This window comes from Crinia signifera, chromosome 5, assembly GCF_055691185.1.
Source record: "Crinia signifera chromosome 5, ASM5569118v1, whole genome shotgun sequence".
In the NCBI taxonomy this organism is placed as follows: Eukaryota; Metazoa; Chordata; class Amphibia; order Anura; family Myobatrachidae; genus Crinia; species Crinia signifera.
Window position 1 is genome coordinate 13789377 of NC_139221.1, and position 16829 is coordinate 13806205.

The following is a 16829-nucleotide window of genomic DNA, read 5'->3' on the forward strand; positions in this document are numbered from 1 at the left end:
TTCTATGAGATCAGTTTCCACGTGTGGTAGTGCCCCTTATGCACATTATGCTATACAGCATTAATCTTTATTCCTATTGTTCCACATAGTAGTGTCTCTTATTCACTTTATGCCACAGTTGTCATACCCTTATTCACATTATGCCACAGTAGTGCCCCATATTAATATTAAACCACACAGTAGTATACCTTATACACATTGTGCCATACAGTAGTTTGCCACACAGGAGTACCCTTTATGCACATTATACTACAGATTAGTACCCCTAATACAGATGACACCACAAAGTAGTCCCCTTTATTGATATTATTCCGCACAGTAGTGTCCCTTATATACATTATTCCACATAGTCATGCCAGTGGCAACATGGTAGCTGGCCTCTCCAGCTCAAACACCAGTGTCCCCCTCCATAAGTGATAGTTTCTGTGAGTCTCTGAAAGCAGCATAGCCGGGCACTAACCTCAGGGCTGTCCAGGGTGCACACCATGGGTACAGCTGTATGGCCAGTGGCAGGCGGAGCTGGGCTTCATCATGTGATGCTGCTGCTGCAGTCAGAGGGCTGATACATCACCAGAGCAGTGGTGGTTAGAGACATACATGATGCTATGATGGATGTACCGGTGCATGGCCTCTCTGGTGTTCTGGCGGCGGAGGAACTCCTTGAGGCTGCAGGGTGAGGGTAACTTCTGGAGCCAAGGATGGGAGCTCTGTCACCTATAAATCCCAATGGAAGACATTATTGTGCTTCTTGAAGTAACCTATATGCAATCAGTTTTTCCAGTCATAGGGGTAAATTTACTAAGATGGGAGTTCTATTGAAGATAGGATGTTGCCCATAGCAACTCAAGGATGACTGTCCTTAAAACCATGACTGTCAATGTGCCTTGAGGACGGAGGTTGGGAAACACTGATGTAATAGCTCTATGAATACACTTGGCCTAAGTCCATAAGGCTTAGGCATACCTCAGCGAGCCCCATCCGTCAGGCACGCTGTGTGCCTTGCGCCGCGCCAGAAGCCTAAAAGAAATGTTTTACTTTTGTATTGTACACCGGAGAATAGTAGGATCATGTGTATCCTTTATAAAGTTTAGTGATGTGATCCGTCATCGTGCAGTAACTGCAGAGGGAGTATTGCAATATATTATGCTCAGATATCCCAGGCACCGTCATTTACCATGTAATGCTGATCATTAATTGTTACTTAGCCTTAGTGTGGTAATCCCCCCTAACCCTCCCGTAGGGGAAGGCAGGATTCATTTCAGCTAAGTTCTTGGAAGAAATTCTGTTCTGGCAGAACCGCACAGTGTAATGAATACGCTGAGCTGCCTTGTGCACTTGTACACCTGTCCGTACACGATTTGATACCTGCTGCGATCCTTTGATTGCACCCGCAGCTGCATTCACCATAGGTTTCTAGGGGGTATGTGATACCGCCCAATTTACCAATATTGGGAATGCGCACACCCCCACAGCTTCTGATTGTGGTGGCTAGTTGTAGCCTATGAGCTACACTTTTCGGGGTGTAGTCCTGGCAGGGTTCCCACAGGAAATCTCCATCATTAATGGTCCCTGTGCATGGTGGTCAGACCAACCGCACATTTGGAGAGGGCAGCCAGCTCCAGGATGTACGGGGTGGGGCCAGCGGCAGTGCAATGAAAAGGGGCAGAGACAGGGGTGGAGCTATTCAAATAAGTGCATGAGAGGGCGTGGCCGTTGCTATTGTATCATCTTGGCCACGCCCTCCGCTGTGTATTGCCGGTATTATAGGGAACCAAGTGGGGGCTGCAGGAGGCTGCCGCCATTCTGAGGGACTTGTCCACCTTCCTGTGGGGCCAGAAGGTGGACACCATTTTTGGGAGCCTCACGGCCATTCCGGGAGTGTAGGAAAGTATGCTACTGGGTGATACATATTCTAATATGTCCTGGGTTCTAATGTCATGCCCAGATTGTATGACAGTACAATCATTGATAATTGCCCCCCATGGGTCTTGATTTGGGGGCTTATGCAAAAAGCAAACATTATTGTGATATCCCACACCCACTGAAAGGAACTTTCGTGGCATCACTCGGAAATGCCACATTTGTGCACTAGCTGTCAGTCTCTTGGAGCCCACAGCTGCCCACAGTGCACTCTGTTTTGTCCTGCATGTACCGCACAGGTCTTCCCTCCATCTCCGGCCGCTAGATGGCGCCATGACACTTGCAGTCAGCTGATTCCTAAACCTCCAATCACAAGTGCCACAGCAGTCAGCTGGTTCATTCATCCAATCACCACTGCAAAAGGGGGAAGTCCAGACCAGACTGCAGCAAGGACCCAGAAGAATGTTTCCTGCCACACTGTAGATGTATTCCATGGATGCAGGCTCCTGTGTTCCAGTTTCTGATTACAGTAGCTCTGTTCTTTTGCATTGTAGAACTACAGGTTCCAGGCTGCTCTTCCATGGCTCCTCCCTTTGGCTATTTCCATTTGTCTCAGTGCTTGCCGCTGAATATTTGTATTCACCTTCCCATTCCAGCCTTATCCTGAGTTTAGCCAGTATTACTTGTGCACCTATTGCTGGCAGTTCTATCAACTAATCTACATTTCAAGTACTCTGCAAGTATTTCTGTGTCCTGCTGATTCCATTATCCTTCAATTCAGCAGGTTACAGTGCGGTTCAGAGGCATATTTAGTTCCATCCTGACTCCATTCCAAGTTCAACTAGTTATAGTCCAGTCCAGAAGCATTATCAGTTCCAGCCCAACTACATTCCAAGTTCACCTATTTATAGTCCAGTCCAGAGGAAAACATCAGTTCCAGCCCGACTCCATTCCAAGTTCAGATGGTTTTAGTCTGGTCCAGCTGACTCCAGTTCCATTCCTGCTGGTTCCAGTCCAGCTAAAGTAGCATTGTCAGTTCCAGCCCGACTCCAGTTCCATTTCAGTTTGCTCCAGTCCAGCATAGAAGTACACTATACTGCCAGTCTTTTCATACATCTCCCTTCCTGCCCCCCCCCCCCCCCCCCCCGCATGAAGGTGGGCAAGTCTCCTGCATCACCCCAGCCCCCCCCCCCCCCTCCTTTCCAGCTGAAGCAAATACCGGATTCCGCTGGTCCACGGCAAGGGTGTGGGGCTAAAATGGCGCTAATAGCAACATATTGTGTCATTGTAGCCCCTCCCCAGTTCGCGGACCTGCGAATTGCAGTGTTTGACTGGCGTGGGGTGGCTTGGTGGAGTCAACCTCCTGTATCCCAAACCCCCCGCGTGTAATATCTGATCTCCTCTCCCGGCTTCTCCTGGAGAGGAAAAAACAAAAGTAGGCAAGAATGCACCAAGTATGAACTTTAAGACTAAATGCTTAACATATTTTAATTATCTCTTTCAAAACACATTTAATCAGCTGCTGAGATGATTCATGGTTATAAAATCATTGCAAACAAAGAAAAAACTGAAATTATACAATATTAATGCGGGTGACATATTTCATCTGATCCAAACAAATGTCCAGGCGGTCTCTAGGAATGTACAGTAGTTACATGTGAGCACAGAACAGTGCGGATTAGTCCTGCAAGAACGGAATAAATCCCTGATGCACATTGTAATCAAATGTGGGGGGGATGTGGCGGGAATTCTATTGGACAAAAGGTTTTCAGTGCAGCAAAAAAAAAAACTTGCAGAACTCGCACCCAGTTTTTGATTACTGCAAGTATGCCACTCCCAATACAGATAGTATATCATTTAAAAAACAATGCCCCACCGGGCCATTAACACGGGAACGCCCATGAAACGCCAGGCATTCCGATGGGCTATGCCCCCTGCCACTGCCCCGCCCTGCAAGGTGCGAGCGGAACGGCAAATATGCAGGGCCACTGTGCCCGCTCGCCCCAAGCATCTACACATGCACATAATTGTGCAGGCTGATTAAATCTGTATAACGCCCCCTAGTGCCTGATTCAGATTGGTACACAATGCCGATGGTCACGCAGCTGAGCATTTATCGGTTAACTGTGCTTGCGCCAAGGTGCTCTATCGGTGCGCTGGCAATAAGCAGCAATAATATATAGTGCTGAGGATTGTTTGAGGAGGGCCCCAAACTGGTATCTTGCCTAGGGCCCCATGAGGTCTAAATCCACCTCTGCAGCACAGACGCATGGTCTATGCAGATTCCATGCGGTCTGGCGCCTCAAGGAATCTGCTGAAAATAACCCTCCAAAAGTGGCTGCCGCCTAGACGGTCTTTCTGGACCTCTAGGGAAATTCAGATCATATAGCATTACCCAGGAGTGCTGGATTCTGGGAATGCTGATGTATCTGCAAGCATGAACCCCTTGGCAATGAGCATGAAACTCCTGGCAACAAGCATAAAACCCTTGGCAATGAGCATGAAAACATTGGCAACGAGCATGAAACCATTGGCAATGAGCATGTAACCGCTGGCAATGAGCATGTAACCACTAGCAATGAGCATGAAACTCCTGGCAACGAGCATGAAACCCCTGGCAAAGAGCATGAAACCCCTAGGGGAAAACGGAGACTTTACTAATACATATAAGTGTATGTAAATAGTGAAATATTCTCAAAAGGATTCTAGAGTTAAGTATACTATGACAACAAAGAGAGAGTACACAGCAATAGCTTCACATACAGCGCCATCTACTGTCCCCCCCTATATAGCACTCAAGTAAGACTTTGCATGTATCTGCTGTTGTACACTGAAACTTTATTTGTGCCTGTACATCCTACCTGTAATGCAACCCCTGATTCACAAGCACAAAGCACATCCTATCTACAGTACTACCGATTCAGAGGAGTCATTTAAGTGATTTTCGGGCAAGCCCTGATGTCATGCGCCTGCCCTAGCAGACAAAGGAGTTCCTGTGCTGTGCCGGGCACTCCCAGTGCATCTATGGGCACTCCCATTAAATGCCGGGGGTCCAGCACAGCACACCTCCGGCCTATCCGTCAGGCTGTGAGTGCCTTAGCAAAAACAAAATTTGCAGAAGGCGCTCCCGACCGGGCCCCGCACATGGGCATTACCAAAAATGTGCATGCGCTGTAGGTCAACTATTGAACAGGGGCAAAACTCGGACCTGTGCGAGCAGGTCTGAATTAGCTCCAATGTGTGAGACATAAATGAGTTGCCAGTACTGTGATAGCAGCCTTCAGGGTAACGTCCTCTTCAATCTTTGCATTATTCAATTCACTGGCATCATTAGGGGGTAGCGGACTGCACCCTGGTGTCATCCTTCCAGGTGGTGGCACCAAAGTGCTGGCTCCTCCTCAGTGACATGGTGCCAGGTGCTGTACTGTTGCATTATTATGTAGCACCAGGTTCCTGTTACTAAGGAGTAGCCAGCAGGGGGTTTATGTGGAGCATTATGGTTCCTGTCACTGAGGAGGAGCCGGCAGGGGGTTTATGTGGAGCACCTGGTTCCTGTCACTGAGGAGGAGCCGGCAGGGGGTTTATGTGGAGCACCTGGTTCCTGTCACTGAGGAGTAGCCGGTAGGGGTTTATGTGGAGCACCTGGTTCATGTCACTGAGGAGGATCCGGCAGGGGGTTTATGTGGAGCACCTGGTTCCTGTCACTGAGGAGGAGCCCGCAGGGGGTTTATGTACAGCATTATGGTTCCTGTCACTGAGGAGGAGCCGGCAGGGGGTTTATGTGGAGCACCTGGTTCCTGTCACTGAGGAGGATCCGGCAGGGGGTTTATGTGGAGCACCTGGTTCATGTCACTGAGGAGGATCCGGCAGGGGGTTTATGTGGAGCACCTGGTTCCTGTCACTGAGGAGGAGCCCGCAGGGGGTTTATGTGGAGCACCTGGTTCCTGTCACTGAGGAGGAGCCAGCAAGGGGGTTTATGTGGAGCACATGGTTCCTGTCACTGAGGAGCCGACAGGGGGTTTATGTGGAGCACCTGGTTCCTGTCACTGAGGAGGAGCTGACAGGGGGTTTATGTAGCACCTGGTTCCTGTCATTGAGGAGGAGCTGACAGGGGGTTTATGTAGCACCTGGTTCCTGTCATTGAGGAGGAGCCAACAGGGGTTTTATGTGGAGCACATGGTTCCTGTCACTGAGGAGGAGCTGACAGGAGGTTTATGTGGAGCATCTGGTTCCTGTCACTGAGGAGGAGCCGGCAGGGGGTTTATGTGGAGCACCTGGTTCCTGTCACTGAGGAGAAGCCAGCAGGGGGTTTATGTGGAGCACCTGGTTCCTGTCACTGAGGAGGAGCCAGTAGGGGGCTTATGTGGAGCACCTGGTTCCTGTCACTGAGGAGGAGCCAGTAGGGGGTTTATGTGGAGCACCTGGTTCTTGTCACTGAGGAGGAGCCGGCAGGGGGCAGATGTAACATGTGCAGAGAGAATTACATTTGGGTGGGGTGTGTGTTCAAACTAAAATCTAAATTGCAGTGTAAAAATAAAGCAGCCAGTATTTACTCTGCACAGAAACAAAATAACTCCTCCAAAATGTAACTCTCTCTGCACATGTTACATCTGCCCCACCTGCAGTGCACATGGTTTTGTCCATTAAAGAAGGAGCTTGCTTTTGCACACCAACCTGAATCACCCCATGCTTTCACCTATCACAAAAGGGCTCTCGTTTTATATTCATGTCAGACTACTCCAAAATACATGCAACCGATGAGACTCACGAAGACTCCTTGTCTCGTCCCCAGCAATCAGTACAGTACAAGGATATCCCCTTGTTCCTTTACAAGAACATAACATTCATTTTCTCTCTCATTTTTGCCAGACGAGCAGTTTCTCTTGCTGTGTTCCAATTGGAAAGCTATATAAGAAACCCAGGGTAATATAGAGATGTCTGGAGATTCCCTGACCTTTATTCTGCCTGAACTGTACTGTCCATGCCGATGGCAGTGCGTTCAGTCGTGTCAGTTATTGCTGCATATTTCCCCAGCGCTGCGCCGTACGGAGACTCATAGATCTCTGACTGTCTGTGGTACCCACAACTGTAACTATTGCTCCATCATTTGGAAAACAAAAAGAGAAACTTATAATCTGAATGAGCCCTAAGGGAGCAGCGATCCCTATGGTTGTAAACAATAAGGAAACTGGAAGACGGTCAGTAAAAATAAGCATATAAATAATAAACTTTAATAAGAAAAAGAAAAATCCCTAGGCGTACAAGAAGAAACAGAGTAACAATGTCCTGCCCAAAGCACATACAGCCATTATTAACACTGACATATGTGGACTGATGTAGAAAATAAGGTTTATTTCAAGGGACAAATCTATTTTAAAATTGAATCTCTGCATCCCAGGCGCCATCGGAGAATATACTGCAATGATGTTGCGCGAATTAAGATGAATCCTAGGGCCATGAAGGCACGTGGTGGGTGACAAGTAGCCCACCTGCAACTCTAGGCAGCCAGGACTGTGGGCCCAATTGAGATGGCTTCTAATTTGTACCAGCCAGCCATCAGGTGAATGCCACCCGCCAGAGTGAAATCATACCTTGTAGAATCTGTTCCCTGCCACACAAAAAGTTCTAAATCCATTCACCGAATCCTATTTCAAGTGTGCAAGCTCTGAGAAGCCCTGGGCTACTGGGTGGCTGCAATGAAATCAGCCCGATAGAGACCAGAGCTGATGTCACATACCCTCCCCTAAAACACTAGAACGTGTCTGTAATTTCCCTAGGCACACCTGCAGTTTTTCTGGCAGGCCTACGTGTTTATTTTTTTTTTTTGGGGGGGGGGGGTTACCATCCCCAATCACCTACTTCCTGTCAATCACCTTTCCTATCGCTAGTGAAGAAAAAAAAAGTAGCATGACTTCATCGCTGTATGGCTGTATGCATACTTGCCTACTTTCAATTTCACCTCTCTGGGAGAACCCCGGAGAGGCAACACGTCAGGGGGGGGCGGGAGCAAGGCTGACATCACTTGGCCCCGCCCCAATGTCCACTTGGCCCCGCCCCCAACTCTGTGATTCGCGGGCCGCTGAGAGGGAGCGGAGCTTAAATGATGCAAAATGCAGCGATCATGTCATTTTAGCCCCGCCCCCTCACCGTGGACCCGCGATTTCAGGTAATTAAACCAGCGGGCAAGGGGAGAGCCGGGGCAATTACCAGAATGCGGAAGACTTGCCCACCTTCTGCGGGGGGGGGGGGGGGGGGGGGGGCGGAAGGCGGGGGAGGCGGACCTGGTTTCCGGGAGGCTAGGCAAGCCTGGCTGTATGGCGTCGCGCTGTGCGAACTGGCACCCGTGCAATCAGGTTTCAATCTGGCGCCAACAAGTATGCCCCACATTTCCCTGTGCAGATTATATATATATATATATTTTTTTTTTTTTAAATGAGCTATCAATTAACTGTACAATGTGCATGACAGAAAGCAGAGGCGTAACTAATATTGTGGCGCCCCCCCCCCCCGCCAAAAAATTACCTTACCCATCCGCATGCCGCCGCTGCTGGCCCCGCATTCAGTCCGGCACCGCACATAGCCTCCGGGCTCTGTCTCCTGCAGTAATGAAAAATGACACGACAAAATGGCTGCCCCCCCGTACAGCAGACAGTTTTTTTAGGGATGTTAGAGGAGGCCGCCGCCTCCTCTAGCATCAGTAAAAACTGTCTGCTATTAGGGGGCAGCCATTTTGTCGTGACATTTTTCATTACTGCAGGAGACAGAGCCCGGAGGCTATCTGCGGTGCCGGACTGAATGCGGTGGCGGCGGCATGCGGAGGGGTAAGGGGGGGTCTGACCAGAGTGCCCGGGCACCGGGGGCGCCCCGCTGGCGCTTGCTCCCCCAAGCAGCCGCGGTGGCTGCCTTATGGTAGCTACGCCTCTGACAGAAAGGCATCATTATAATCTACTGCACTTATTCTGTATCTTGGTTTCCAGGATAAAACATCCAATGCTATGTCCTATATAAGGTGTTAGACAATTCCAACATTTGGAGTAAAACATCCCCCCCCCATTCTTGCGCCAATCCTATAGTGTAAACCTTGATATAAATTACTACCATGAGCCTTGGCAGGACTACACAGACCTATCCTGTCTCCAAACAGCGCGCTGGCCGAGGGTCAACTTCCCCTTCGAGACATAAGCTGTTATGCAACCCGTGGGTTAATGTAGGATTTCACGCTGAAACAATGTATATATAATACAGGAATTACTGTAAACAGCCGGAATATCATCCCAGGACACTGACTTTATTATCGTCTGTTACATACTGTAATTAGAAATAAGCCGATATTGAGAATACACACAACGCCGGGATGTTTGGGTAGTGTCACCGGATCGCGGACTCCGCACAATTTTTATTGGCTTAATAGTGCTTAGGGTGCGAAATATGGCAAAACACATAAAAAAAACCAGGGTATGAGCAGAAATGACAGAATCCAGACAAACTATGGTAATAAAGTAGCCTAGAAAACTTGTTATCACAAAGTAAATAATCAAAATGATATCATTAATATAAAAAGTACATCTTAAGTACCAACCAATCAGCTCAGAGCTGTCATGTGACAGGCTGTGTTAAAATAAATCACAGGAGCTGATTGGTTGGTACGCTAATAAAAGTCAGTCTAGACATTCTCAACCCTTTATACCATAACCAACTTTTTAGGGTATGTTACCAGTATGGCGGCCATCTTGAAGTTGGCCTTCTTGGATGCCACTCTTTTTTCATTGGGGGAGGTAGTCATGTGACATATCAAACTGATGCAGATTTTCATGAGAAAACTAATGGCGTTAGAAGTTTGTATGTGTCTGTATTCCTTCTAGAGTTTTAACTGAGATTTCTTTTGCAGGTGGTGACATTAATGACAATGACACAAAATGAGAGCGCGCTCAGCCAATCAGCGGCCGCCCATTCTTTTGAATTTTTTTTTCAAATCTACGGCGCGCCACCGGCCGCTCGGAGGTCGGACCTGAAGGTAGGTGTGTGCCAGCGGTGCCGATGTGATATGTCGCAGGTGCTAAAAAGCCCCCATGATCTGCCGCTGATGGGTACAATTCCAAATTATCTTATTTTCTGCAGTTCTGACCTCCGACTCCGATGCGCAACGAATCGGATGTCACACACATCTGGTCTGGACGATTTCAACCGATTTCTCTGCCTGATCCGCCGGAATCGGGTGAACGCATAGTGTATAGGGGGCTTTACACCAACTTATTTCCTTTTTATGAAGGTGTCTCCACACTTATGGACCACTCTGTATATAAGAAATTACTTAACTGACTGGTAGATAATATTCTGTTTGGGTGTATAGCTGCTCTCAACAACCAACATCAGCAAATTTATTTTTATTTACTCCCAGTTTCTTATATATATATATATATATATATATATATATATATATATATATATATATATATAAACTTGCAGAAGATGATCCGGAACTCCAATAATTTAAACAAAGAGCGGGTGCCACAGCCAAACGACAATGCAATTCACCAATGGGCCCAGAGGTACCCCATGCCTGGCACTCCCCAGCAACTCAATAAAGAGACCTGCAGACGGTCTAATCGACAACGTTTCGGGAACTTTTTATTATGTTCCCTTCGTCAGGACAACATATATATATATATATATCGCACGCATATTCCGCAGCGCTTTCCAGAGAATATATTTTTGGATTGTGGGAGGAAACCAGAGTACCCGGAATAAACCCACACAAGCATGGAGAGAATATACAAACTCCACACAGTTAGAGCCATGGTGGGGATAGAACCCATGACCTCAGCGCTGTGAGGCAGTAATGCTATAACCATTACACCGTCCGTACTGCCCCGTATTGTGGAAGTCTAGTTGCACACACGCCATTTTAGGATAGTATGGCCGCCATTTTGGTTCGCAGAGTTGCGCAAATAAAGTTTCCATACCCGAGTATGTGTGACAAAGTGGACCAGAAGAGTAGCCATACTATCACACATAAATTCATAAATACATACTGACACTAAGTAAAATGTAGTTAAAGGTTTAGAACGCCACACATAGCTTAGTTAGCCCTGCATACATCTGTCTGTATCATGTTTAGTACCGTTCCGTTCCGTTCATTGTGCGAAGTATTCCGGTCATTGCGAATATTTCGCAATATACACGGCTCGATAGTTATGGACATAATCCATATTCCAGGGACAGTTTCTGTTGAAAGTATGTAACAAAGGAATCTAGATGAAACCGGTTCTTATCACTGCTGACGCCGAAACCATCAGACAAAGGACTCTTAAAGTTCACTCCCCTGGACCTAGCCAAACCAGGTGTATCATCTTACCCCCCAATCACAGCTGACCTGACATACGACCTTTGACCAATGAGAACGGCCTTTGACCTCCCCTTTCTGACCCTATAAGATAGGCGACCCAGAGCAGCCAAAGTCTCTTCGGCACATCTACCTTTCCCTGACGTTCTACCGGGCTATAGTTCATCCCTGAACGATAGCGAGCTCTGACCGGACTGCGCTTCGCATATTTAATGAGACGGTAAACGGTTGCATTTTAACGGTATTTATCCTTAGTGTATTGTTGGCTGATTGTGTCTTGTATCTGTTTTTCTTCCCTTAGCAGAGCCTGTATAGTATATACTTTGTTAGACTATTGTATAACTTGTTATACCTGTATTTTCTATTTCTGTAACCCCCTTTTGTCCATTAGGGACTTAAATACATCTTTTTGTGGAGTTCCTATCTCCTTACTTCTATACCGTGGTTGTGTCTGTTATTCGCATTTAGCGATAAAGGTTTATTACGGACTCTGTCCTTAAAAGGTATATTCGCAGATCAGAGTCAAAGTACTGCGAAAGGATCTCTTATTAAGGTATTGGTTCTTTGGTGTATAATACACGATAAAGGTACGCTACGCTGCGCTACGTTTTGTTCGCACGTAGCTAGGCAAAAAGGGTACGTTGGTTGCGGACTTATTACGTAACCTGCGCTTTTCACTTATTGTCTCTCTGGTCATATTTAATCGCCATTAACAGTATATATATAACACATGGTGGGGATAGAACCCATAACCTCAGCGCTGTGAGGCAGTAATGCTAACCATTACACCATCTGTACTGCCCCGTATATATAACACATGGTGGGGATAGAACCCATGACCTCAGCGCTGTGAGGCAGTAATGCTAACCATTACACCGTCCGTACTGCCCCGTATATATAACACATGGTGGGGATAGAACCCATGACCTCAGCTCTGTGAGGCAGTAATGTAACCATTACACCGTCCGTACTGCCCCGTATATATAACACATGGTGGGGATAGAACCTATGACCTCAGCGCTGTGAGGCAGTAATGCTAACCATTACACCGTCTGTACTGCATTAGGCAGTAATGGCAGTCTGTACTGCTGTGAGGCAGTAATGCTAACCATTCCACCGTCTGTACTGCCCCGTATATATAACACATGGTGGGAATAGAACCCATGACCCCAGTGCTGTGAGGCAGTAATGCTAACCATTACACCGTCCATACTGCCCCGTATATATAACACATGGTGGGAATAGAACCCATGACCTCAGCGCCGTGAGGCAGTAATGCTAACCATTACACCATCCATACTGCCCCGTATATATAACACATGGTGGGAATAGAACCCATGACCTCAGTGCTGTGAGGCAGTAATGCTAACCATTACACCATCCGTACTGCCCGTATATATAACACACTAGGTGATTCATCGCGCCCTACGGGCGCTCTTCACACCGTCGTAAGGGGCTGCGCCCCCTTAATTTGTGAACGTTTGTATATGAGAAATATGGTTAGAATTGTATGAAAGATGCCCTGTATTGCAACTTAGGTGTCCGCGAATCGCGGGAGGGGGGGTCGCGGAGGGTGCCGCGAATTGCAGGAGGGGGGGGTCGCGGGGGGTTCCGCGAATTGCAGGAGGGGGGGTTGTGGGGGGGTGGATGCTGCGAATCGCGGGAGGGGAGGGATTGCAGAGAATCGCGGGAGGGGGGTCGCGGGGTGGGTTGACGCAAATCGCGGGAGGGGGGTTACGGGGGCGGGGGTTGCGGCGAATCATGGTAGGGGGGGTCGCGGGGGGTGTGCCGTGAATCACGGGAGGGGGGGTCACGGGGTGGGGTGCCGAGAATCGCGGGGGGGTTTTGTGTGCCGTGAATCGCGGGAGTGGGGGTTGCGGGGGGTGGGGGGGGTGTGACGCGAATCGCCACAAGAAAAAATCAACACAGAAAGGTCAACACATGTAAATGTTGACATAAGTGTGGCACTTCATTGGTGTCCATGTCGACACATGAGAATGAATATGAAAACATTCAAAAAATGAAAAAAAAAAACTTCAAAAACTCATGTCAACCTTTTTCATTGTCGACCATAGCCGTGTCAGTGTTTTCCATGTGCAATTTAATTCTGGAGCTGCCGCGAATCGTGGGGGGTGCCGCGTATTGCGGGAGGGGGGGTCGCGGGGGTGGGTGCCGCGAATCGCGGGAGGGGGGGTTACGGGGCGGGGGTTGCGGCGTATCATGGGAGGGGGGGTCGCGGGGGTGTGCCATGAATCACGGGAGGGGGGGTCACGGGGTGGGGTGCCGAGAATCGTGGGGGAGGTGTGTGTGTGTGTGCCGTGAATCGCGGGAGTGGGGGTTGTGGGGGGGGGTGGGGTTGTGACGCAAATCGCCACAAGAAAAAATCAAGACAGAAAGGTCAACACATGTAAATGTTGACATAAGTGTGGCACTTCATTGGTGTCCATGTCGACACATGAGAATGAATATGAAAACATTCAAAAAATGACAAAAAAACCTTCAAAAACTCATGTCAACCTTTTTCATTGTCGACCATAGCCATGTCAGTGTTTTCCATGTGCAATTTAGTTCTGGAGCTGCCGCGAATCACGGGGGGTGCCGCGAATTGCGGGAGGGGGGGGTCGCGGGGTTGGGTGCTGCGAATCGCGGGAGGGCGGGGTTCACAGGGGTTCCGGTGGGGGGTTGCCGCGAATTGCGGGAGGTGGGGGGTCACGGGGGGTGCCGCGAATCGCGGGAGGGGGGGTTGCGGGGGTGTGTGACGCGAATCGCCACAAGAAAAAATCAACACAGAAAGGTCAACACATGTAAATGTTGACATAAGTGTGCCACTTCATTGGTGTCCATGTTGACACGTGACAATGAATATGAAAACATTCAAAAAATGAAATAAATCTTCAAAAACTCATGTCAACCTTTTTCATTGTCGACCATAGCCATGTCAGTGTTTTCCATGTGCCATTTAATCCTGGGGCTGCCGCGAATAGCGGGGGGTGCCGCGATTTGCGGGAGGGGGGGGGTTGCGGGGGGTGGGTGCCGCGAATCGCGGGGTTCATGGGGGTTCCGGTGGGGGGTTGCCGCGAATTGCGGGAGGTGGGGGGGGGTCGCGGGGGGTGCCGCGAATCGCCGGAGGGGGGGTTGCGGGGGGTGTGACGCGAATCGCCACAAGAAAAAAATCAACACAGAAAGGTCAACACATGTAAATGTTGACATAAGTGTGCCACTTCATTGGTGTCCATGTCGACGAATGACAATGAATATGAAAAAATTAAAAATAAATCTTCAAAAACTCATGTCAACCTTTTTCATTGTCGACCATAGCCATGTCAGTGTTTTGCATGTGCCATTTAATCCTGGGGCTGCTGCGAATTGCGTGGGGGGGGGGGGGGGTGCCGCGAATCGCGGGAGGGGGGTCGCAGGGGGGGTGCCGCCAATCGTGCAAGGGGGGGTCACGGGGGGGTTCTTTTTGACGCGAATCGCGGGAGGGAGGTCGCGGGGGGGGTGTTTTTTCCGCAAATCGGGGGGTGTCACGGGGGAGGGTTTGCCGCGATTCGCGGGAGGGGGGGGTCGCTGGGTGGTGGTTATGTCGCAAATTGCGGGAGGGGTCGTGGGGGGGTTCTTTTTGCAGCGAATCGCGGGAGGGGGGGTCGCGGGGGTGTTTTTGCTGCGAATCGCGGTAGGGGGGGTCGCGGGGGAGCGGGTGTTTTTGCCGCGAATCGCGGGAGGGGCGCGCGGGGGGGGAGGTTTTGCCGCAAATCGCGGGAGGGGGGCGCTCACCTGGTGGCTGTGGAGTAGCAGTGCTGGGCAACATGGGAAGGCAGTGGGTGTCTGGCACTGTCTGTGGGCTCACTGGGCTGGTTCTCTGTCACATACCTCCCAACATGACCCTCTCCAGGAGGGACACAATGCTCTGTTTCTAGACTTCCCCTTAATGTATGATTGCCATCACCTGTTTTAAACAGGTTAATTTCTCAGAAAGGTGTTCAGCACAGATGAAGGCAATCACACATTAAGAGGAAAGTCCAGGAACAGAGCGTTATAGACACAGACACACACTTTGAGTGACAGATGTAGCCAAATATATAGGAGATGGTGGGGATAGAACCCATGACCTCAGCTCTGTGAGGCAGTAATGTAACCATTACACCGTCCGTACTGCCCCGTATATATAACACATGGTGGGGATAGAACCTATGACCTCAGCGCTGTGAGGCAGTAATGCTAACCATTACACCGTCTGTACTGCCCTGTATATATAACACATGGTGGGGATAGAACCCATAACCTCAGTGCTGTGAGGCAGTAATGCTAACCATTCCACCGTCTGTACTGCCCCGTATATATAACACATGGTGGGAATAGAACCCATGACCTCAGCGCTGTGAGGCAGTAATGCTAACCATTACACCGTCCATACTGCCCCGTATATATAACACATGGTGGGAATAGAACCCATGACCTCAGCGCTGTGAGGCAGTACTGCCCCGTATATATAACACATGGTGGGAATAGAACCCATGACCTCAGTGCTGTGAGGCAGTAATGCTAACCATTACACCATCCATACTGCCCCGTATATATAACACATGGTGGGAATAGAACCCATGACCTCAGTGCTGTGAGGCAGTAATGCTAACCATTACACCATCCATACTGCCCCGTATATATAACACATGGTGGGGATAGAACCCATGACCTCAGTGCTGTGAGGCAGTAATGCTAACCATTACACCATCCGTACTGCCCCGTATATATAACACATGGTGGGGATAGAACCCATGACCTCAGTGCTGTGAGGCAGTAATGCTAACCATTACACCGTCCGTACTGCCCCGTATATATAACACATGGTGGGAATAGAACCCATGAACTCAGCGCTGTGAGGCAGTAATGCTAACCATTACACCGTCCGTACTGCCCCGTATATATAACACATGGTGGGAATAGAACCCATGAACTCAGCGCTGTGAGGCAGTAATGCTAACCATTACACCATCCATACTGCCCTGTATATATAACACATGGTGGGGATAGAACCCATGACCTCAGCGCTGTGAGGCAGTAATGCTAACCATTACACCATCCCTGCTGCCCCGTGCAGTCCAAATGGGTAAATCCTCTTGTATTAAGTCTGTTGGGTAAAGTCCAAAGATAATATCCAAATTCAGGGGGAACAGAGGGTAGCAACCCAAGGTGTTTTGTTTAGAGACTACCTCAGGGGTCCCACAGTTTAAGTTTTATTTAGCTCCCAACTTCTTCTTTGCGAGTGCTTAAACATGAGAGGTCCTCTCTATAATTTGAGGTTTTTATATTTGCTAGTGAGAATTACAGTATATGTATATAAGAACTGATTCCTAAATAAAATGTATTGATAATGGTGCAATGATGTTTGAATTGTATCCGTTACCATCATATGGGGAAGATGAGAACAATTAGATTAGTGAAGAGTGACAGCTTTGGCAGAGAATTAAAGGACGCGATTAATAACATCTGAGACTGTAGCTGATATTAAAACAATGCACAGTATGAAATTTTTCTTTCAACAGAAAACCTGGACTTTCATACACAGATATTATTATACCCATGGAAGTATAATAAAGATTGCTGTCTTCTCCTGAATTAAACCTAT